The following is a 23,726-nucleotide window of genomic DNA, read 5'->3' as shown; positions in this document are numbered from 1 at the left end:
CACTCTTTTTCTTCCTCTCTCATCATCTTCCCTTGACCACTTGTCTTGTGATAAGGCCAAGTCCATGCAGCTAAATAAACTTACTTAATAAATGGGATTCCAAGAAAACTCTACAAATTATCAGTTGCAGATTTCAGGACTTCCCCAGCCACATGCCTTATAAGTTGGGGATATATCAAGTTTGATGGAAAAGTTTGCCTCTACAATGTAAAAAGAGCAATACTAGGGATCTTCTAGAAAGACATCTCACCTGGGAATTGACAGCCATCTCTTGAGATAACAGTGTCTAAAATCATGGTTTTCAGGGCTGGCCTGGTGGCATAGCAATTAAGCTCGCGAGTTCTGCTTCATCGGCCCGGGGTTCACCAGTTCCGATCCTGGATGCAGACATACCACTCATCAAGCGATGCTGAGGTGGCATCCCACATAGAATAAGCTATAGGTAGGACATACAGCTATGTACTGGGGCTTTGGGGAAAAAAGGGAAAAAAAGGAGGAAGATTGGCAACAGATGTTAGCTCAGGGCCAATCTTCCTCAAATAAATAAATAAAAATAAAACTAGCTGAATTTAAAAAAATAAAATCATGATTTTCCATTTTTTCAGAATGGTATTCCTTTTACTTGGCATTTGCAATTTTTTACATCTCCTCTAACGTCTCAGAACTTGAAAAACCAGGATAGAGTTAATCATATCAGCCCAAGGCACTGAGAAGTTATGGCATTAGATGAATGAGTGGTCTTCATGGAAGTGGCATTTCTCTAGATGCTGCTACATTCCTGGGCTTAGGGGCGCTGTTTGAGGGCTTCCTCAGACCCATCAGCACGTGATGTAGATCTTCTCTGCCTCCCTCTCCCCACTTTGGGTCCTCCTTCAGCTTTAGGGGTCACAACAAAAGCAGGTCTTTCTAGCCTCAAATGCTCCCCTCTTTTTGGTGTCTTCCCTTCCAGCAACACAGGGGGCACCTGTGCCGTATGTATGCCACTGCTACAAACTTCTCCTCCTTCAAGGCACTAGCTCTCAGCTCAGCTCTTACCAGGAGAGAGAGAGCAACTGAGATCCAAATGACAGGAACAATAAATAGTCCAGGCTATTTCACGAGGGCAGGGCACAAACAGGGCAGGCAGCTAGTGAGCTCTGTTGCCTCATTTAATCTCCATCACCCTGAGGAGGAGGGTTGTATTTTTATTCTCATTTTACAGATGAGGAAATTGAGGCCCAGCGCAGTGAGGGGACCTGTTTGATGTCACACAGCCACTTAGTAGCTGAGCCAGGAATAGAGCCCCAGGTCCTGACAGCCAGTTCAGTGCCTTTCCCACTACACCACACAGCTTCCCTCTCCCCTTCAATCACTTAGCGAATGTTTATTGATGCTTCCAAACACTGGAGATACAAAAATGAATAAGACAGAGTGTCTAACATTGAGTCCAGAGCCCATAGAGGAGGAGCCAACAAAGGAAAAATAATTACAAGCATGTGATAAGTGCTGTAATAGAGAAATTGACAAAGTGCTGTGAGCCCCAGAGACGGTGATGATCTCTGCCCACAGGCAGGTGGGTAAAGACTTCCTAGAGGAGGTGACATTTGGGCTGCCCCAAACTTGTATGCACCTGCTTTAAATATGTGGTCTCTTCACTTATGAGTTTCTCTAATCCCTCCAAACCTGAAAAAGTTTCGTTGAAAGCTGACTCAAAGATCAGGTCACCAAAGAGTCTCACATCATCTTTAATCCGACTGCAGCAGCCTCCTCATAATCTCCCTGCCTTGCCTCCTCCCGTCCATACTCTACAGAGTGATGGCTCTAAATAAAAAATCTGAACATGTCACTCGCTTGCATAAACCCCACAGTAATTCCTTTTGCCTTCAGGATAAGTTTTAAATCTCTTAGCCTGGCATTCAAGGCTTTGATGATCTAGCCCCTGCCTGCCTTTCCAGTCTGTTCTCACACAGTTCTTCCTGAGACTCCTAAGACTAGCTATACTGGAGTACTGCAGTTCTCAGAATAGTAGAGAATTTCTCCTCCACGCAACGCACTCCACTATAAAATAGCAAACTCCCACTTGCGTGCATCTGGTCTTGCAGGCTGTGCTCATACAGCCCCCTGTGCTGGCCCCTGCACAACCCTTGGCACACCATGTTCAAAGGGTCTATTTCCAGGTCTGTCCCTCCCCCAATGCTCTTGGAGTTCCTCATGGGTGGAGAGCGTGTCGTCAAATCATCAATGCCAGGCTTCAGGCCTGGCACACAGTGGGTAGCCAGTGAGAATTCTTTGAGTGAATAAACAAAAGTCCTAAGAAGAAACCTTAACTCTCCAAGAAGGTTCTGGGGCAGTCTAAGTTCAGGTTACCCTGATAATCCTTTCTGAAGGTCCTCAGCTGATTCCCATTTATTTAAAAGGACAAAAAGAAAATTTAAAAATTGTATAGTTTTTGGTTACAGAACTGCAAGGGACAGACAGTGACTCTTCTCTCCTGCTGGCTGCCTCTAGGGTCTTCACCAAAGACACTCAGTTCTGCTGCCCTTTTATTCTATCAGCTGTGAGTTGTTTGCAAAATTCCAAGCAGCTTGTAGGAAATTCAGGAAAACCCAGCAGCAAGAAGAGAAGCTGGTTTCATTTTCCAGCCCAGCTCATTTCTAAAATGTAACACCATATAGGGCTTTAAAGTCTGCTCACTTCCTGTGGTCATTATTTCAATAGTTTGGAACAATTTGTAGTTCATGCCTCCTTTCTGGAATGTACAATAATCGCCCTGTAATTCCACAGGTCTAAATCTAAAAACTGCTTTACATGTTTCATTGTTAGAGGACAAAATTAGTCCAGTTCCTGTATTGGACAATTTTGGTTTAAAAAATAAAAGTAAAGAAACTAATAGCATTTTTGTTTTCTTCTATAAACAATAAAATTACAAGCATCTGTTAGAAATATTTTATAAAATCGCCGTATTCAAACAAAAGGGCTCCTGCAGCTTCCCCAGACACCACTGCAGGAGCATTATCTTTGAAATCTGGGAAAATTATGCAACCTCTAGGGCTTAAAGGTCACCATTTAAGTAAAAAAAAGTACAGGCATGGAATGTAAAATGCCTGGTCATTTATGTCTTCAGCTCTGAGAATTTGACTGAAAAATGATACACCCACAGTGACATTCTTTTAAGTCAAGGGTAGAGACTACCTTGTGTTCTGCTCATCTTATGCTTCTTGCAAAGAAGGCTCTCAATTCAAATCAAATCAAATCATAAAAGATCACTATTATTCCCCAAACTTCATTCAGGATTCTATTTCTCCCCTCTCAGTACCAATGTGTGAAATTCTAAATTATGTAATGTTAGGGCTAAGTAAAGGCACCTAAGGTACTGGGAGTATATGTTCAAAAGCAATATATTTTCACATTGTAAACAAAAAAATGTAATTGGTCATCACATATATCAAATATGCAATATGATAGTTGCACTTATAGTAGATTTATTAAATGTTAAACATAGAAGAGAAGAACAGTCCAAAATGACAAGCTCTTTCAGTTCAATTGAACTGAGCCCCTTCCATTGGCTAGATCTTGTGCTGAGTACTCAGTAAGACACTATTTGTCCCACCATCTAGTAAGGGAGACTCATGTGAACAAGCAATAACAGTTTGACTGACCTTGTGCTTTTAAACTGGCTAACACTCCCTGAGGCCATAAGATCAGGCAAGATAGCAGCGTTCCTTCACCCTCTCCATCTTTCCTCTCCAACAGCTTCACTCTGTTTCTTAGTCTCCTCCTGACCTCCTTGACTGCTGAGTCTTAACCTCATACTCCTCACTGATTCTGTTCATGCAGCATTGACTTCTGGCTGTGTTCCCTAACTACAACTCAGATTTGTCCCCATCTTCTTTTTCAGGACAATGGAGGAATGTAGCCCAGCCTCCTACCCTGACATAAGACTTTTGTGGTTGATGTTTCTCCCGAGTTCTCCCAGGACCCTGCAAATAAGAACCAGACAATACTATATCCAAGAACTGCCCCCTCTCTGAAATCTCAACGCTAATAGATGACTCTCTGTGACCTTTCTCTACCTCTTTTTTTTTTTTTTTGGCAAAGCATAGACATTGGGGAAAAATGATTACTGTCTAATACCACTGTAGTGAATTGAATAGTGGCGCCTCAAAAAGATATATCCAAGTCCTATCCCCTCAGAAGCTCTGAATGTAACCTTATTTGGAAAAAGTGTCTTTGCAGATATAAAGATCTTGAGATGAGACCATCCTGGATTTAGGATGGGCCCAAGAGCCAATGACAGGTGTCCTTATAGAGAGAAGCAGAGGGAGATTTGAGACACAGGCACAGAAGGGAAGACAATGTGAAGACAGAGGCAGAGATTGGAGTGATGCATCTACAAGCCAAGGGACACTGAGAATTGCCTACAACCACCAGAAGCTAGGAGAGGAGGAGGGAACAGATTCTACCCCAGAGCCTCCAGAAAGAACCAATCCTGCCAACACCTTGATTTCAGACTTCTAGCCTCCAAAACTGTGAGAGAATAAATTTCTGTTCATTTAAGCCACTCAGTTTGTGTTAATTCATTATGGCAGCCCTAGAAAATTAATACATCCACCATAATTTAATTTGTTTAAAGTCATTTTAATATCAAGATGTAGAGAGAATATAATTTCAAAATAAAGGGGCAGGGCCGGCACCGTGGCTTAGAGGTTAAGTGTGCGTGCTCCGCTGCTGGCGGCCCGGGTTTGGATCCCGGGCGCGCACCAAGACACCGCTTCTCTGGCCATGCTGAGGCCGCGTCCCACATACAGCAACTAGAAGGCTGTGCAACTATGACATACAACTATCTACTGGGGCTTTGGGGGAAAAAAATAAATAAATAAAAATTATTAAAAAAATAATAATAATAAAAAATAAAGGGGCAGCCTTCCCAAGAAATGACTGTGCTCAACCTGATGAAACTTTGTCAAAGACTAGCACCAGTACTAGGAACCACAGGCCTAATCCCCAGGTGGATCATTCTAACCATTTTCTCCCAATACCTTCAACTATGTCTCATTCCTGTCCTTCCAAAAAATCACCCTGCCAAAGCCAAATCCAAGACTAAAACAAGAGTCCTCCTTCTGCTCTTATACTCAGGCAGTTGGGCTTAGGTAAACAAAAACCAAGTTTACCAGCTTCACTCTGGGCTCGTCTGGGTCATAACTGAGATTCCTTTTGCTTATCCTGGATCTGCTTCCTCTGACATTCCAAACCTTCACCACTCATCTCAAATGATTACCCTCCTCCCTCAGATTAGTAAACGTGACCTCGCCTTTTACTTCACAGAGATAAACAGGCATAATGCCCGGCTTCCTTACATCGCCTCCAAAGCCTTTGAACTTGTACCCATCCTTGCTTCCTTGCCTTCCACTCTGAGGAAGCACGTCCTTCCTCTAGTTGAAAGCTAATCACCCATTCTGACCTCTGGATGGCACCCTCTTGCAGCCTCCTAAAGTACCACTCCTACCCATTTTATGTCTATCCAAATGCCTACTGGATGCCCCCAAAACATCTCAAAATCATTGTATCTAAGCTAGTTCCTTTTCTAGTTAGATGACAGGGCGAGATGGAAATATGCAAACAAAGACAATATCATGTGCAAAGGCCCAGAGGAGAACATTTGTCTCTTGAGGGCACTGAAAATAGTACAGGCTGGTCTAAGATTGAAGGAGATGGAGGATGATGCGGACTGAATCTGCAGGGTAAATGTGAAAAGCCTTGTAAGCCAAGATAAGGAATGTGTATTTGATGCTCAAAGCAATGGGGGCAGATTTGCATTTGAGAATCATCACAGATCACAGAGTGAATTGAGGGGGCAAACTCTGAAGATGTTTGAAGACAAACAAAACATTGTTGAAACAATGTAGGCAAAAGATGGAGAGCGCTGTGTAGATCTGAGAGATGTTTAGGAGGTAGAAAAGGCCACACTTGTTGAGTGATTAGGTCACCAGCACATCCTCACCCTAAAAAACAGCTCACTGCAAAATGTGATTACAACCTTACTGGTTGAAAATCTTTCCTTTTATTGGTAGTATTTTCCTCCTCTGCTTCTCCGGGTGATTCACTGACTTCCAGGACATCACTGGGTGGATTTACCAACCCCAAGAGCACTGTTTATGGGTTAAGGCCTGAGAGTGTGAGTGGATTGATGACCCAGGCTGGTTAGTCAGTCGCCCCATTGTAGTGGACAACTTTTAATACCTCTGCCCAGTTCACCATGACATTCCTCTTCTCAATTTGTACATGACCTTGCCCCTGGCCATAGTTGATGAGACACAGGCTGAGTCAAAGTTTCTTTCACAAATATTTGGAAATAGTACCCAAAATAAGAACTGATCTCTCCAGGGGTTTGAACCTGTAGCACAGAATCTCTGGAGCTGGCTGTGGGCACTGTCCACCCTGAGAGCTGAGCTGCAAAGGAAGCCAGTGTTCAGAAAGCCAAAGAAGGATGAAGGAAATGCTCTGAAATGAGCTGGGCTAAAGAATGGAAAGGACACATGCACTAGTCAATTTCTTGAGTCTATAGCCTCCTAACGCCCAGCTTTGTCTCTGTTCTAAGGTCAAGCCCACCCCTAACATTTGCAGGCCCAGGCCATGAATATAAATGAAGGTCCACATACCATATGTCAAAATGTTTAAAAGTTATGTCAAACAAACAAACAGTTAAATAAAATATATTCAATCTTCCTATTTGCCAAACATACCTTCATGAAAACCTGGAAGACTAGGTTCAAATTTAGAATTCATGGATCCTTAGAGTTCTCACAGAACACGGTGCGGCGGGGCGAGCTGACCCCCATCTCTTCCGACCCCTGGCTTCATCCTGCACTGTGAAGGGGGTCTTTGTGCACATGTCCAAGCCCCTTCCATCCATCCCTCTACATACAGCTGTCCCTTGACCACCCCTTAGGTCTAAAGGTACTGACGTTGACAGTGTTGTCTGTCCTAAGGAGAACAGATCCAGGGAAAAGGCCCAGTGCAGATTGTAGAAACAGGCTTGGGGCCATTTGGGCAAAGAATTCCAAGAGCATGGTCTAGAAGAGGGAAGCGAGGGCTCTGGGTCAATAAGTTCCCTTGGCTCCACTGATTTCTCGTCTTATGAGGAGAGGTGGGCTCAGGGCCCTCTAGGCCCTGTCCTGGGCCCCTCTCTCTCAGGTCCAATAGGGGCTGCTTATATGAATTCCTTGTTTATTTAAGCAGGCTCCAACTAGATTCTGTTGCTTGCAACCATACATCCTAACTAAGGCCTCTGTCTTTACCCTCTGAACCACTGTTCAATCTTCTCTATCTATTCCCCACAAGGCCTGTAATAGTACCTGGGAGAGGGCTTCCTCATGAATCCTAATGCCTACTATGTGGGCCAAAAGAAGGGAGGTAGCTTTTTCATGGGTTCCCCCATCAGTGGTAAATTATTTTGGTCAATCACTGTGACTTTCCTCTCCCACTTTCAGGCTATATATATTATACCTCCAATTAGCTATTTTGAGCCTAATGGGCAGCCTCAAATCCTAAAATAACATTTTATTTTGTTCTTGCTTCTTCTGGCACCATATTCAATATCATATCAGAGTTTATGGGACCTGCCTCCGGTTTGATTTGGGAGTCCTCCAAAATGGGAAGGGTGTTCAGATGGTAGGCAGCCAAAAATGTCAAATGTTCTGCAAACCCCATTAATCAGGTCTTGAAGCCATCTCCCTTGGAGGATGCTCTGGTCCTCTCCCTTGGGAAGCTTTGAGTATTTTCTTTGGGGACAACCTATACACGCATACACTTGGCTTGGGTCCTTCCCATCCCTCTTCTCTCCAACTCTATACTCACAATTAGGATAGTAATGACCCACCCTGGACCACGCAGTCAAATGCCACCAAATGAGCATGGTATCCAAGGCTTCCTGCTAGACCTCCTTCAGAGCCTGACTCTCAGTGGCCTGTGAACATAGTGAAGAGAAACCATCAGCATGCTCACAGACCTATAGTAGCCAGTTACCATAAGCAACCATCCTAGCACTGGGGAACACATGAGCAAGTGAGATGTGGTCTAGCACCTGACACACCTGCTCTTTCTTACCTGTGATTTCCCACTTTTGATCCAGGAACTCTGTTTTTTAAGTAGTGTTGCACTTCACTATTAGATGGACTTAAGCTAACAAAAACTATAGACTTTCTCTCTTCTTCATTTCTCTAACATAATACCCACCCTGACACTCTAAAAATTGACATCACTGCGGGTCAGCAATTGCTAAGACAAGCCTGAACTGAGTAGCTCAGCAAAGTTATCAAGGCCTTGAACTCCCAAAAGGGGTCAAGGGAGTGAGGGAATTGACTTCCTTCTGGATTTTAAGCTGACTTCTGACTTGGTGCTCTGGGTCTGTCTTGATAATACCAAGTTAGAACACAAAAGACTTTTGCAATCCTGGAAGAGTTTTTCATAAACATAAACAATCATAGACATTATGAATGTTTCTAGTTTTCTATAATTGATGGGGTAGGACTAGTTGTTAATAATGGAGATTTTCTCATGGCCTGTGCTTACCTCCTGTGTGATATTACATGTCATCACCTTTTACTGAGATCAAGCAAAGTTACTCAAGTTGTAAATTCTCCCATATGGTCTAGTGTCATTATTGTATTAGCATGACTTTTTTAGCTGTGAGTGACAGAAAACTAGCTTAAGCCAAATAAAGGGGGAGTCTTACTTGACACACAGCTAAGTTGAGGTGCTGAAACAATGTTAGCAGGAACTAGCTTCATTCTCAGTTCTCCTTTCCCCTCATGTTTCTTCGGGTGATGACAAGGATAGCCCCCAACAGCTCCAGCCCTACATTCCACTCACTTAACAACTCCATCTAGCAGACTGCAAGTTTCTCCATATAGTTGCAGAAGAATTCTGGGGGGTTGAGTCTCACTGGCCTAGCTTGGGTCACATGCTCACCTTTGAACCAATCACTGGGTTCACTTAGATGGAATGTTCTAACTGGACAGGCCTAGGTCATGTGGCACCCTAGGAAGCCAAGTTTGGGGTCAGCTGTACTCAAGCTACACAGTTCGAGAATTGGGGAGGGGAAGATTCTCAAAGAAAATCTGAGCAGGCAAAAAACATGTTCACTACTCTTGAAGAGCCATTATTCATGCTTTTCCAAGGTTTTGGAGAATTTATATATATAATGAATATATAAGTATTATATATAAATGATTCAATAAACACTTTCAGATAAATTCAAATGACCAATCACTTTTTCCAGTAACCTCTGAACAGTAACAGGGGTTCCTGAAACCCCCATCCCTTCATATTGGTAGACCTACACAAGACAAATAAAATCCATCTAGTGTATGTCCTCTGCAGTCATAGGGATTTTATAGTACCTGCTCTGACATCCAATGCTGGAAACAACTGACTCCATAGGAAGTGGCTAAGCCATCCTGTACAAGGAACACAATGTGATAGACTATTTTGGTCTATTCAGAGCCAGGAAATCCATACAAACTCAGATCTTACCTGATTTTTTTTTTTTCTTCACCGTCACAAAAGGGAATCTATTGGCTATGGAACCCAGAGATGATGCAGTTAATCAGTAGGTCTTTAAGGTGATCTAAAAAATCATCCATCTCAGACAACATAGACTTCCTGCACTATTTTCTAAAGGGTCTGGGTTTCCAACTTCAAGCTTATGCTGCTTACCCTAAGCCCAGTCACTCCCCATTCTTGGAGAGAGAAAACTATTCCTGGTTTGGTCCTTCCATGACACCTTTTCTTTCCACATTTTTGTGTGTGTGTGTGTGTGAGGAGGATCAGCCCTGTAACATCTGCCAATCCTCCTCTTTTTGCTGAGGAAGACTGGCCCTGGGCTAACATCTGTGACCATCTTCCTCCACTTATACGGGACGCCACCACAGCATGGCTTGACAAGCGGTGCGGTGGTGTGCACCCAGGATCCAAACCGGAGAACCCCGGGCCGCTGCAGTGGAGCGTGCGCACATAACAGCCTGTGCCACTGGGCCAGCCCCCTCTTTCCACCTTTTTAATTTGGGGAATTCCCAAAATTAAAGCTTTAAGGTAGAGAACCCAGACTGGAAGCAAAGAGGATGGGAATTTGGGGCTCTTCTTTGCCTTGATTTTTCTGTGGCTTCCACACCTGGATGAGGATAGAACATCCAAATGCTCTGTCCCCGCATGCTTCCAGTAAACACTGTAGAGTCTAGACTTGATCCCTAGCAACAAACCTACCTCTTCTAAACACTGCCAAGTTCCAGTATATAACCACGGATTTTTCACCTCTTCCCTCATCTCCACATTTCTGTAGGAAACTCAAGCCTCACAATCAATACTAAAACCACATCTGACCCATTCTATTTTTGTCATGGAGGGTGGCTTGTGTCCTTGCTTCTTGTGAGTTCATCATCAAGCAGCACTTAGGACTTCCTAGAATTCTCCCTCCTTAAGACAAAAATGGGATCTTCCCATGGCTGAGGCCTACTCTTGTGAGGGTTGAAGACAACTCAAACTCCAGGCCCATCTTCACTCCCTCTTTTCCTGATGCTTTTCAACCTTAGGAATGCTATAGCTGGGATTTATTCTTGGCCAGCAGCCCCCTCACCCCCAACTTCCTCCAGTGTTCTGCCTTTTAGGAGCTGAGAAGTGTCTACCGTCATACCTCTATCTGCAAACCTATAGGGCCTTTGTTAGGGCTTTCATCTGTCCCATGAAGTCCTCATGTATAGCAGGACTCACTGGCGTCCTTTCTGGGTACCTACAATCACCTCAATTGATTGAGTTTCTGTCACTCCATGACTTGAGCTGCCTCCCCTCCTCCTTTTCTCATGTTAGTTTCAACAACCGGAAGAATCTAAAAGACCGCTCTGGGCTTGGCAGCTGGAATTTTCCCCAAAGCTTTACCCTGGTAGAGCTGTAGTCCTTGCCTGTTACACAGGGGACCTGATTCATACTGTTTGGATCTTTGGCTCCTTTTTCCTCTGCCTTCTATAAGAGCGTTTCCAGCCCCAATTCAAAAGTAGGCATCTTTTTGGCCAACAGGCACATGACAAGATGGTCAACATCACTAATCATCAGGGAAATGCAAATCAAAACTACAATGAGATATCACCTTACACCTGTTAGAATGGCTATAATCACCAAGACAAAAAACAACAAATGTTGGAGAGGATGTGCAGAAAAGGGAATCCCCTATGCTGCTGGTGGGAATGCAAACTGGTGCAGCCACTACGGAAAACAGTATGGAGATTTCTCAAAAAATTAAAAATAGAGATACCATATGACCAGCTATCCCACTACTGGGTATTTATCCAAAGAACTTGAAATCAACAATTCAAAGAGACTTATGCACCCCTATGTTCATTGAAGCATTATTCACAATTGTTAAGATGTGGAAGCAACCCAAGTGCCCATCAACTAATGAATGGATAAAGAAGATATGGTATATATATATACAATGGAATACTACTCAGCCATAAAAAAAGAAAACTCATCCCGTTTGCAACAACATGGATGGACCTTGAGAGTATTACGTTAAGCAAAGTAAGCCAGACAGAGAAAGACAAACACCATATGATTTCACTCAAGATAAACAAATACATGCACAAAGAGGACAGACTAGTGGTTACCAGAGGGGAAGGGGGTTGGGGGGTTGGCATATGGGGGAAAGGGGTACATATATATGGTGACTGACAAATAATAATGTACAACTGAAATTTCACAATGTTATAAACTATTATGATCTCAATTTAAAAAAAAAAGTAGGCATCTTTTCTCACACCCTCTGATAGAGCAGAGAAAAACATCTAACAGCCCTGTGGTTGTAAACCCTCCCAACTGCTAACTTGGTCAGAGCATTCAGCACACAGCCAACTGACACTGAGGCATTTGTGGCCTTGAAAACTCCCTTTATCAGACTTAGAGGTTCTGCTATCACTTTTCCACATCTGGTATCCACTACTCACAGTGTCTCAGTAGAGTACCCAACCAAGAGCACAGTTTTCTCATGCCAGGGATGGCCTTCCCTCAAAATACCCTCAACTTTTGGAGCCTCATAAATCTCTAGATTAACTGAGTGGCCTTTCCCTTCACCTGTCCCCAGTAATTAGGTCAATGATTCTGGTGGCAGTTGGGGCTATTTTCATATAGGAGAACTTCTAACCATATCCAACACTGAAACTCTCTTCTCTGGTAGCTCCCTGAGACTGTGGACTAGTTAACATCTTTAGCAAACTTGAGTAAGGCTGTGTTCTCTCCCCGCCTGAAGGCCTTACTGGACCCTCTTTATCTCCTCAGGGACCTAATAGAAGTTTGCACGGCCTCTTCAATTTCAGGTTTTTCACAGTTCTTTTGAATCCCACAATTCATAGAAGCTTCTAGAAGTCTACATCTACCTCCATGCACAAATTTTCTAATGTTATCTTGGTCATAGTCCTAAACATTTTGATTGGCCTTATTTCTAGTGGTAGTGATGAGTCTGTGGTACAGATATAAACTTCAGTAAGATTCATAAAAATCCCAGATGGAACTCCAAAATATAACCCACATGTCCTCAGCCTCATTTGTCTGTACCAAATGAGATTATACTATTTATATAACCTTTTCCTACCCAAGTAATTCTAGCATGAGCACCCGTTTCCCTACTTATAGGAATTAACCCCACCTCAAAATGTCTTTCAACTATTTCTGAGAGTCTCTCCAGGGCCTCTTGAGTTCTTGAGAATAAGTTCTTCAAAGACTGGTCGTCTTGGCACCATACTACTTTTTCAGCTTCTGCGGTAGATGATTCCCAGGAGCTTGCAGCTCTCAGGAGCTTACTGCATCTCCAGTAGTGACCACAAGCAGCAACCCATTCTGGCCTCCAGGAAGGACAATGCATTCTATCCTGGCTGTTCCCACCTCTGCTGGTGGGGCTGGAATTTGCCCCCTTGAGGCTGGTGTGACTTTAACTAAATGTCCTGATGCTACCTACCTTCCACCTTCTCTCCTTCCCATTGTGTTTGTTTCCCAAGATCTGGGTTATATAGCCTTATTCGTTCCTTAACATTTTGTTAGCATTGGACGTGAGAGTTGAGGAAGAAGGAAGAATGAGGGATATCTGTGCTCCGCTCCGACTCACTTCTCTCAGAGAGTCTACTATCACTACTTCACAATTATTTCATCACATGTCTACTTTTCTCTCTAGACTACAGATTCCTTATTTACCACAGTGCATGACTTATATTCGGTTCCTAGTCAATGCTCATTGACTGAGTGGAATACTATGATAGCTTTACATGCAAAGTACTAAAAAGCTATAGAGGAAGAAACAATTAACTTTTCCTGGAGAGGATGGGAAAAGCAGTACTTAAGGCTTGGTCTTGAAGGATAAATAAGAGTTCATCAGGCAGATGAGACAAAGTGAGAATAATGGTTAACATGCTATAACCCAACATACAGTGTATCAAACAAGATAGAAGTTTCTTTTCCTGTCATATAATAGTCCAGAGGAGGGCAGTAGTCCAGGTTGGGTAGCAGGGTTTATCCATATGCCCTGCTAAAACTCAGGGAAATTCTATTACTCAAAGGAAGGAGAGAATGGTTACAGCTACGCATTCTGGCTTTAGGGAACAGACTATGCAAAACTCAAAAAAAGAACAGCCTGTTTGGAGAATAGAAAAGTTCAGAATGCCTAGAAAGTAGAGTGTGAGGGGCAGAACAGGTGGGAAATGAAGAGGAGGCTTGATTATACAGGTCCCCTATCTGTCTCTCGCCTCATCTTCTTAGCCCTCTGCCACACACACTCATTCATTCACATCAGCCTTGGCGTTTCCTCTGTCAGGATCAGATAGGCCTCAGGGCTTTTATGCCTGCTCTCCTTCTAACTAGAATGTTCTTGATTCCAGATCTTCACTATAACTACCTCCTTCTCTTCCTTCAGGTCTCAGCTCAAATGCCACCTCCTCAAAGTGGCCTTCCATGACATTGCTAGCCAAAGGAGCCCCCTCCACTTCAACTTTTATTCCACTAGCTTATTTTAATTTCTTACAAGCACTTATCACAATCTGATAATTCACTTACATTTTTTTGTTTACTGACTATATCTCCAGCTAGAAAGTAAATTCTATGAAGTCGTATATATGGTTCAGATATCTGTATAACCAACACCTAGAACACTGCTCCACAAATGTTTATTGAATGCCCTAAGTTTAATTCCTTTGTTCTTTTTCATTTTGTCTTAGAGCAACTCTGGGACTTGCCCAAAGCCACAGGTGTTTCAGTGTTCTTTCAGCACCTTCACACCATCTGGGTCATCAACTCGGCCACCCTCCAACTTTGATCCAAGATTTGCACCAAAACATAAGTTTTGGGTTTTAAATATTTCACAGTCTTGAATGTGTTCAACATACCAGAATACTTATGAGACACATAATTGTTCTAAAAGAATTTACCTTTAGGAATTTTATTTAAAATGTGAGGTTAGACAGTGTGGTATCAGCAAAAGGGTAGACACATAGATCAGTGGAACAGAATAGAGAGCTCAGAAATAGTCCCACACATTTATGCTCAATTGATTTTTGACAAAAGTGCAAAGGCAATTCAATGGAGAAAGGATAGTTTTTTCAATAAATGGTGCTGAAATAATTAGATGTCCACATGCAAAAAAAAAAAAAAAAAAGAACCCCAACACATATCTCATACCTTATAAAAAAATTAACTCCAAACGGATCATAGACTTAGATGTAAAACCTAAACTATAAAACATCTAGAAAAAAACATAGGAGAAAATCTTTGTGATCTTGGATTAGGCAAAGATTTCTTAGATATGACATAAAAGCACAATCAATAAAAGAAAAAAAATTGATAAACTGGACTTCCTCAAAATTAAAAACTTCTGCTTGAGAAAGATACTGTTAAGAAAATAAAAGTAAAGCTGTATAAGAGGATGTGGTATATATATATATATATACACAATGGAATACTACTCAGCCATAAAAAAAGATGAAATTGTCCCATTTGAAACAACATGGATGGACCTTGAGGGTATTATGTTAAGGCAGAGAAAGACAAATACCATATTTCACTCATACGTGGAAGATAAACAAACACATGGATAAGGACAATAGATTAGTGGTACCCAGAGCAGAAGGGGGTCAGGGGGGAGAGTGAAAGGGGTAAAGGGGCACATATGTATGGTGACAGATAAAAACTAGACTATTAGGGGTGAGCAAGATGCAATCTATACAGAAACTGATAAATAGTAATGTACACCTGAAGTTATACAATGTTACAAACCAATAGACCTCAATAAAATAATTTTTAAAAAAAAGTAAAGCTATGGACTGAGGAAAATATTTGCAAATCATATACCCAACAAAGGACTTGTATCCAGAATATATAAAGAACTCAGTAATAAGAAAAGAAACCACCTCATAAAAAATGGGCAAAAGATATGAACACTTCTCCAAAGAAGATATACAGATAGCACATAAAAAGATGCTCAACACCATTAATCATTAGAGAAATGCAAATTAAAACGATGAGACACCACTACACGACTATTAGAATGGCTAAAAAAAACCCTGACAATATCAAGCGTTGGTGAGAATGTGGAGCAAATGGAACTCTCATACATGGCTGGTGGGAATTTAAAATAGTACAGCCACTTTGGAAAATAATTTGGCAGTTTATTATACTTATCATATAATTATCATACAATCCATAAATTCCATTCCTAGGTATTTACCTAAGAAAAATGAAGATTTACATTTGCACAAAAACTTGCACACAAATGTTTAAAGCAGCTTCATCCATAATCACAAAAAACTGGAAACAACACAAATGTCTTTTAATCGGTGAATGGATAAACTGTAGTATATCCATATAATTGAATACTACTCAGCAATAAAAAGGAATGAATTGCCGATACACTCAACAACATGAATGAATCTCAAATGCATTATGCTAAGTGAGAGAAGCCAGACTCAAAAGGTTACATGCTGTATGATTCTATTTATATGTTGTTCTGGAAAAGACAAAATTATAGGAACAGAAAACAGTGACTGCAAGGGATTGGGATGGAGGGAGGTGCTGACTACGAAGGGGCAGTATGAGGGACTTTTTTTGGATAATAGAACTGTTCTGTATCTTGATTGTGGTGGTGGTTAAATGACTGTATGTACTTGTCTACACCAGTGGTCCTCAACTAGGGGCGATTCTGCTTCCTAAGGGACATTTGGCAATTCTGGAGACATTTTTGGTTGTCACAACTCAAAGGGAGAGGGAATGCTATGGGCATCTATTGGGTAGGGGCCAGGGATGCTGCTAAACATTCTACAATGCAACAGGACAGCCCCCACAGCAAAGACTTACGCAGCCCCAAATGTCAGTAGTGCCAAGGCTGAGAGACCCTGGTCTAAACCAGAGGTCAGGAAACTATAGCCCAAGGGCTAAATTCAGCCCACCACCTGTCTTTGTATTGCCCACATGCTAAGCATGGTTTTTAGAATTTTTAACAACTGCAGAAAAAAATCAAAAGGAAAAGAATATTTTGTGAAAATTACATAAATTCAAATTTCAATGTCCGCAAAAAAAATTCATGCCTATTCATTCATGTATTATCTGCGGATGTTCTGGCACTCTAAAGGCAAAGGTGAGTATTTATGACAGAGACTGTATGCCAACAGAGCCTAAAATATTTACTATCTAGCCCTTTATAGTTAAAAGTTTGCTGACCCTTGGTCTAAACCCATAGAAATGTACACAAAAATGAGTAAATTTTACTTATGTAAAATTTTAAAAGTGAATTTAAAAATGTGAAATTATAGATGCCTACATTGAGTTACAATGAGCTGTGCTAACACACTCGCTTCTGTAAATGTGCATGTCCTTTCTGGTTTTTCTTATAGAAGATAAACAGTGAATAATAAGAATTCATCACTGGCTGGGTTCTGATGTGAAAATTTCCTGTTTAAAAAAAAAGTATATTCGACATCTCTGACCATGAAAAATCTCATTCAGTCTCGTAGACACAGAGACAGTTCTCTAGAGGAGACATCTGTGGCAAAGCAGCTAACACCCCGTGCACTTGTCATCAGATCAGTAACGAGGTCTGACTGGGTCTCTCTGACCGTGACAGCCCCTGGACTGAATGGGGCATTTATCACACTGTCTCGGACAAACCAGCTGACCATCATGCACACGGGCCCAAGAGCCTGTCAATTAGCTCCTGTCCATTAGCCCCTGTCCAAACACTCAAATGCTCTGGCCCTAGTGCTGCAGTCACGTTACCAGTCCCCTCCAGACCCTGGAAGCGTGATCAGGCATGAGCGCCCTGTCTCCTACCATCCCTCATCTCCACTTGGATAAACTGTCAGTTAATTAGCTAATGTGGGTTAAAAACGCTTGAAGCTGAAAAATGCTCAGCTGGGCTATTGTGATAATCATCTGCTGGCCCCTCCCTCCAATTCCCTTCACTCCAAAGTCAGCCCATAGGACTCCCTGCTGTCTGTTGATGGGAAAGCTCCACAGGAGGTGAACGAGTGGTCACTCATGTTCAAGGTCGGAGCCCCCCTAGTCTCCTGATGTTGATGCTATGGATTCAGCCAACTAGTATCATAAATCCTGAAGCCCAGGGTCTTGATTGGCTTTCTTCTTTTAAAAGCATGGCAGATCTAGGGTTTCCCCAAATTATCAAATTTTGGATGATCTTTGACTTCCTTCTTCAGCCAGATAGACCATTTAGAAAGTCAAAATAGCCTTTGGAAAAGATTATGTGGGAATTGTAGCATTATTTGCTCCAAGTTTACAGAGCTTTAAACCTGACATTCCCAGGGCCAAAACTCAATTCTCCATCTCTCAATTTAAGCCGCTCTGGGAGCCAGGAGAAATCTGTTTCAGAAAGTTAATCCCTAAAGGACAGAGTGACGGCTACAGTGCCCCAAGCTCCTGAAGCTTCATGCAGTTATCAAATGCCACAACAGGAAGGTGCCCAGGGCAGATACATGTTACTCCTGTCCATCTCCCCGTTCTGAAAGGTGTTTCCGTGGAGTGGGACTGAAAATAGCTGACCTCAATTGTCCAAAGCCCTTTCAGAAGAACTAACAGCACAGGGCCAGCCCCGTGGCTTAGCGGTTAAGTGCGCGCGCTCCGCTACTGGCAGCCCGGGTTCGGATCCAGGGCGCGCACCGAAGCACTGCTTCTCCAGCCATGCTGAGGCCGCGTCCCACATACAGCAACTAGAAGGATGTGCAACTATGACATACAACTATCTAGTGGGGCTTTGGGGGAAAAAATAAATGAATAAATAAAAAAATAAAAAATAAATAAAAAAAAAGAAGGATGTTCAGCGATGACATACAACTATCTACTGGGGCTTTGGGGGAAAAAATAAATAAATAAAATTAAAAAAAAAAAAAAGAAGAACTAACAGCACAGTTTCATGGTAGCCATATTTGGGCAATTCCGATATGTTCCCTGATGATCCATAGAAAGCACTTAGAGCATCCCGTTTCTCCTTGCATCTCTATCATCCTTCTTCTCCATCTCCATTCCTAAGGCCTCATGGGTACTCACCAGGGCAGCTGTTACAGCCTCCTCACTGGGTTCCCCCCTCCTCTCGCCACGTCCCTGCTGACTCTAAGCTCTCCTCCTCTACTGCCAGATAGATCATTGGAAAACACAATTGTGACTATATCACTCCCTGCCTAAAAGTGATTGATGGCTCTCTATCATTTACAGAGTAAATCCAAACTCTCTAACTTGATAATCAAGTCCGTTCAAAATCCTGTTCCCTTGTGGCTGACCCAGTGGTATAGTGGTTAAGTTCGCACATTCTGCTTCGGCGGCCTAGGGTTCCTGGGTTTGGATCCCAGGTGTGGGCCTATACACCGCTTGTCAGCCCTGCCGTGGCAGAATCCCATATACAAAATGGAGGAAGACTGGCACGGATGTTAGCTCAGGGACGACCTTCCTCAAGCAAAAAGAGGAAGATTGGCAACAGATGTTAGCTCAGGGCTAATCTTCCTCACACACAAACACAAAAAAATCTTGTCCCTACTTCTCATCTTCCAACACACTATGCTTGTACCATCCCAGGCAATTTCCACTTCCCCACCTATGACTTGGGCATGCCAGCCTCTGTGCCTATGCTCACACCTTTCCTTCCTTCTGGAATGCCCTCTCCACCTCATCTCCATCCATGAAAAGCTCTTCCTCAAACGTCAGCCCAACTGCCACCTCCTCCAGGAAGCCTTTCATGAGCTCACCTCTGAACTCCCAGAGCAAGTTATTCTCTTGGGCCTGCTCTGCTTTTCATGGTGGCTGTTAACATACAGATGTACTCTCCCCCATGAGACATTGACATCTTAAGAAAGTCCTGTAACCTAGTGTGTAGCAGAGAGTAGGTGCTGGTAACCGCTAGCGACTGGTGAACAAACTGCAGCAGAGAGATTATAAAGTAACAAGTGCATGAATCAGAGGAAGAGAACAGGGATGGAAGGAGAACCACAAATCCTTATAGAAAAAGAATGGTTGAGACTTAGCTGTTATCTTAATAACAATAGCTCACAAGGCCTGGGCATCGTGCTAAGCATTATCACATTTACTCATCACATCTACTCTATGATGTAGGTAATATTATGATCTACATTTTTGAGATGAGAAACTGAGGCTTGGAGAGAGCAAATTCATGGTTTTAGCCACTGGCCTCCTTGTTGGTCTTGAAACACATCTCACATACTCCCACCTCAGAGCATTTTTACTTGCTCTACCCTTGGCCTGAAATATTCTCCCCCCAAGTATAGGCAGGGCTTGCTTCCTTTCTTTCTGTAGGTCTCTGTTCAAATATCACCTTATCAATGAGGCCTCCACTGTCCAACTTAAATAAAATGGCAAATAACCCCAGGTACTCCATCTCCCTCTTACCTGCTTTATCTCCATAGCACTTATCTCTATCTGTCATACTACATGTTTTGTTTATTTGTTTATTTTCAATCTCCTCCCACTAGATTATGAATTCCATGGTCACATAGCTGGTCAGAGGTGAAGCCCAGATTCAAACCCAGTTCTGACTCCAAAGCCAGATAACAAAGTTATAGTCATGTGGGGCATAGTCACAGCCCCCAAAGGCAAATACCTTTGATCATAGGGGAAGCTTTAGGGAGGCTGATTTCATCTTAATATGAGTAGAATCCAGTTCTCAGCTAGGATTCTCTCTGCCTCTTAAAAACCAGACAAGATTGGTCAAACCCTCATTCCCAAAGATTCCGAAAAATATTCCCAAAGATTATTGAAAATCTCCAGGGCAATGACATTGTCATAATTACGTCTGTCTCTGAATCCCTGCTTCCACTATCTGAATTTAGCTTATGGATTGCCTCACTTCCCACGTGTGTTATCCCTGTCCCGCACCTTGTCCTCAACCTTGTCATAATTACCATACACACACCAAAAACAATCGCTTACCAGAAGGCTTTGTTACCAAACTTTACTGAAGATTCATGGGACAAAGGGGACTTAGCATAACCACAGAAAACCTCCCAAATTTAGATTAGACATTCTTGTTCTTAAAAGCCTTTCTACTACTATACTATATTATTTGACTTTCCTTTCTCTTCTGCTTTCTCTCCAACCCTGTCTTCCTGGGCCCCAAATTCTCAAAAGGAAAAACAAACAAAACACCCATTATCTTATTCAAACCATTTAGCTCTGTCCTGCCCCTAAACTCAGCTCTCTTTAACCTCTCCCTTTATATAGCCAAGGATTTAGCCAAAATACTTGGGTCATCAGATTAGATTCTTCTCATTTTTTGTCTTAGTTTCAGTCATGGGGTGTAGTTTAGTTCTTCGAGTTCATGAGAAAAAAACTTTCCTTCAGCATTGACTCTCCAATGATGGGACAGATTACCTCTGAAAGTAGTGAGCACCCCATCCTTGGAATTATGCAAGCAGAGGCTGGACTGATATCTGACTAAAATACATGGAGATTTGTGTATAAAACGTGAATGAAGAAGATGGTGAAGATCCTTCAACCTTCAGAACCTATGATCCTGTAACAGTTCAGGCACATTTGCCTTTTCTGAACACCATGCAAAATCACAAGATTTTTTTTCTCTCCCCAAAGCCCCAGTACATAGTTGTATATTCTAGTTGCAAGTCCTTTTACTTCTATGTGAGCTGCTGCCACAGCGTGGCTCCTGACAGACGAGTGGTGTGGTTCTGTGCCCGGGGAACTGAACCCAGGCTGCCAAAGCAGAGCGCACCAAACTTTAACTGCTAGGCCATCAGGGCTTGCTTGCCATAAGACTTTTTCAATTGCATGTAATAGAAACCTAGTTCAAACTGGCTTTTAAAAAGGGGGGAGGAATTTGTTGCCTCATGTAAATGAAGCCAGGTAGCTGAATCCAGGAGCTCAAACAAAGTCTCCAGGTATATATCTTCTCCATTTCTCGGCACCACTTACCTAGTGTTGACTTCTGTCTTAGGTGGGCTCTCCCCTTGAGTGGCAAAGACAGCCACCAGCCAGCTCTAGGCCTACATTCTTTAGCTTCACTCTCCCTATCCTCAACCTCCTAACGAGAGAGAGCCTCTGTCTCAGTTGTTCCAGCAAAAGGGTCTCATTGCCCCACTGGGTGGAATGCCCATCACTACACCAATCACTGTGATGACTGGCCTGGCCAGGGTCTCAATGCCCATCCCTGGAATTCAGGGGTGAGGCAGGCCCACTTGAACCACATGGACAAAAATGGAGGAGGTGTGTTCCCTAAATGAAAACTGGGAGACTATAACCAAAAGGAGGAGACAATTTCAGGCAGGTAAAAACAATAGATGCCCACAACAATGGCCAAACCCCACCAATTTCATGAAGAAGACAGTCTGATGAATAGAGGAATTCACCAGTCAGATTGGATCAAATCATTGACTTAGTAGATTCATGCCACTCTAGCCTCCAAGAAACTACTCAGCACCAAAAAAGTGAGATTCCATTTTTCACTTATCAAATTAGCAAAAAATTTTTTAATGTTAATACTCATTGCTATGCCATAAGACAGGTATATTTATATCAGGGTGATGGAATGTAATTGGCACAACCTTTCTAGAAAGCATTTTGGCAGTACAGATAAAGATCCTTAAAAATATTTTGATCCTCTGACTCAGTAATTCCATTTCCAGAAAAATTTTTAAGAAAATAATGCAAAATATGAACAAAGATTTATACATGAAGAGTTTCATCACAGCATTTATATAATAGCAGAAAAAGAGAGGAAGGAAAGACGGAAGGAAGGAGAGAAGGAGGGGGAGAAGGAAGGAAGGAAGAGAAGAGGCAAGAAAGAAAGAAAGAAAGAATCTATATGTCTAAGGGTAAGGGTTTGGTAAAATAAAATATGGTAACGCCATATAGTAGAAGATTATGCAGTCATTAAAAATTTTTACAGAGTTTTAAATGATATGGGATAGTTCTCATTTTGTTGAATAAGAAAGCAAGATACAAAATTGTCTGTGCAGTATATTAACCATGTAAAAGAAAACCACATATGCCCAGAAATTAAAAAAAAGGAAATATATTAAAATGTTAGCAGTGTTTATCTCTTAATAGATGCTTTACATATTTTTTTCTTTTACTTATATTTTCCACAATGAGTAAATATTACTTAAAATTTTTTTTGGAAAGTTACCCCTTCTCAGCTCCTAAAAATTTGGCTACCCCCTTAACCACGTCAGTAATTTGGACACCTGGGGAAAAATGCTTGGTGGTGGACAGATGAAGGCTAGCAATATTTTTTGTGTCTTACAACTTTTCCCCAATCGTCCACAGAAAGATCAGTTTTTGTTGTAATTGCCAGTCCTCCCTTAGAAAGAATGCATCACTTTATCACATGATTTTTTTCTTTTTTTAAGTATACTAAAACCTGGGAACAGAACATAAACTTGTGCTGAACCCTAATATGAAAACTGCCAGAGAAGTGCCAGTGCAGAAGGGATGCTCGGGCTGACAGATGTCAGAGACTGAGGTAGAAATGCCCCCATTTTAGGCCTGAAATGCCTGCAGGGATTCCAGCGTGCCACTTTTTCGGCTCTGTGGACACATGCTGCCTAGAGGCCACTCAGATGACAAGGTCTCCCTCACTGCAGGCAATGGCTGATTGCAAATGATTGCTGGCTGGGGAGACAGAAAACAAGATTATGTTTCTATGACAACACAAATGGCACTACCTCCAGGAAGCTTTCGCTGACTCCAGTCTCAATCCCCAGTACCCCTCCAGATTGCATTTCTCCCCCAAGGAGCCATGGCCCTGGTGCTTTCTCTGCCCCTCTCACAGCAAACGTCACCACTGGTGATGTGGTAGGTGGTACTGTAAGAAGACACCACCAGACTCTATCAGTCAGTTCCTGAGTCTCAGTCTCCTCAGCTGTAAAATGGAGACATTAATTTCAGCAGCACAGAGCACTGCCCCCCTTTTGGGACTCTCTTTGGGAACAATCTGACAATCCAGTCCTCAGGCTCCTATAATATGATTGTGCCCAAAGAAACCGCCTGGCAGCCCAGAACCGCAAAGGAACACTCACCAAGCCCTGCCCAGTGATGGCAATGCCCCCACCCCAGCCTCCTCACCCAGACCTCCAGCCAGCCGCAGCCAGGGAAGAGACAGCCAGCAGTGGCTAATGATACCCCTCCCATCTTCCGGACAGAGTAATTGCCAGGTGGGACGATAGGACCCCAATTATTGAGGGTCTGCCCAG

This window comes from Ceratotherium simum, chromosome 22 (assembly GCF_057802395.1).
Source record: "Ceratotherium simum simum isolate JZ-2026a chromosome 22, ASM5780239v1, whole genome shotgun sequence".
In the NCBI taxonomy this organism is placed as follows: Eukaryota; Metazoa; Chordata; class Mammalia; order Perissodactyla; family Rhinocerotidae; genus Ceratotherium; species Ceratotherium simum.
This window is presented reverse-complemented; position numbering follows the sequence as displayed.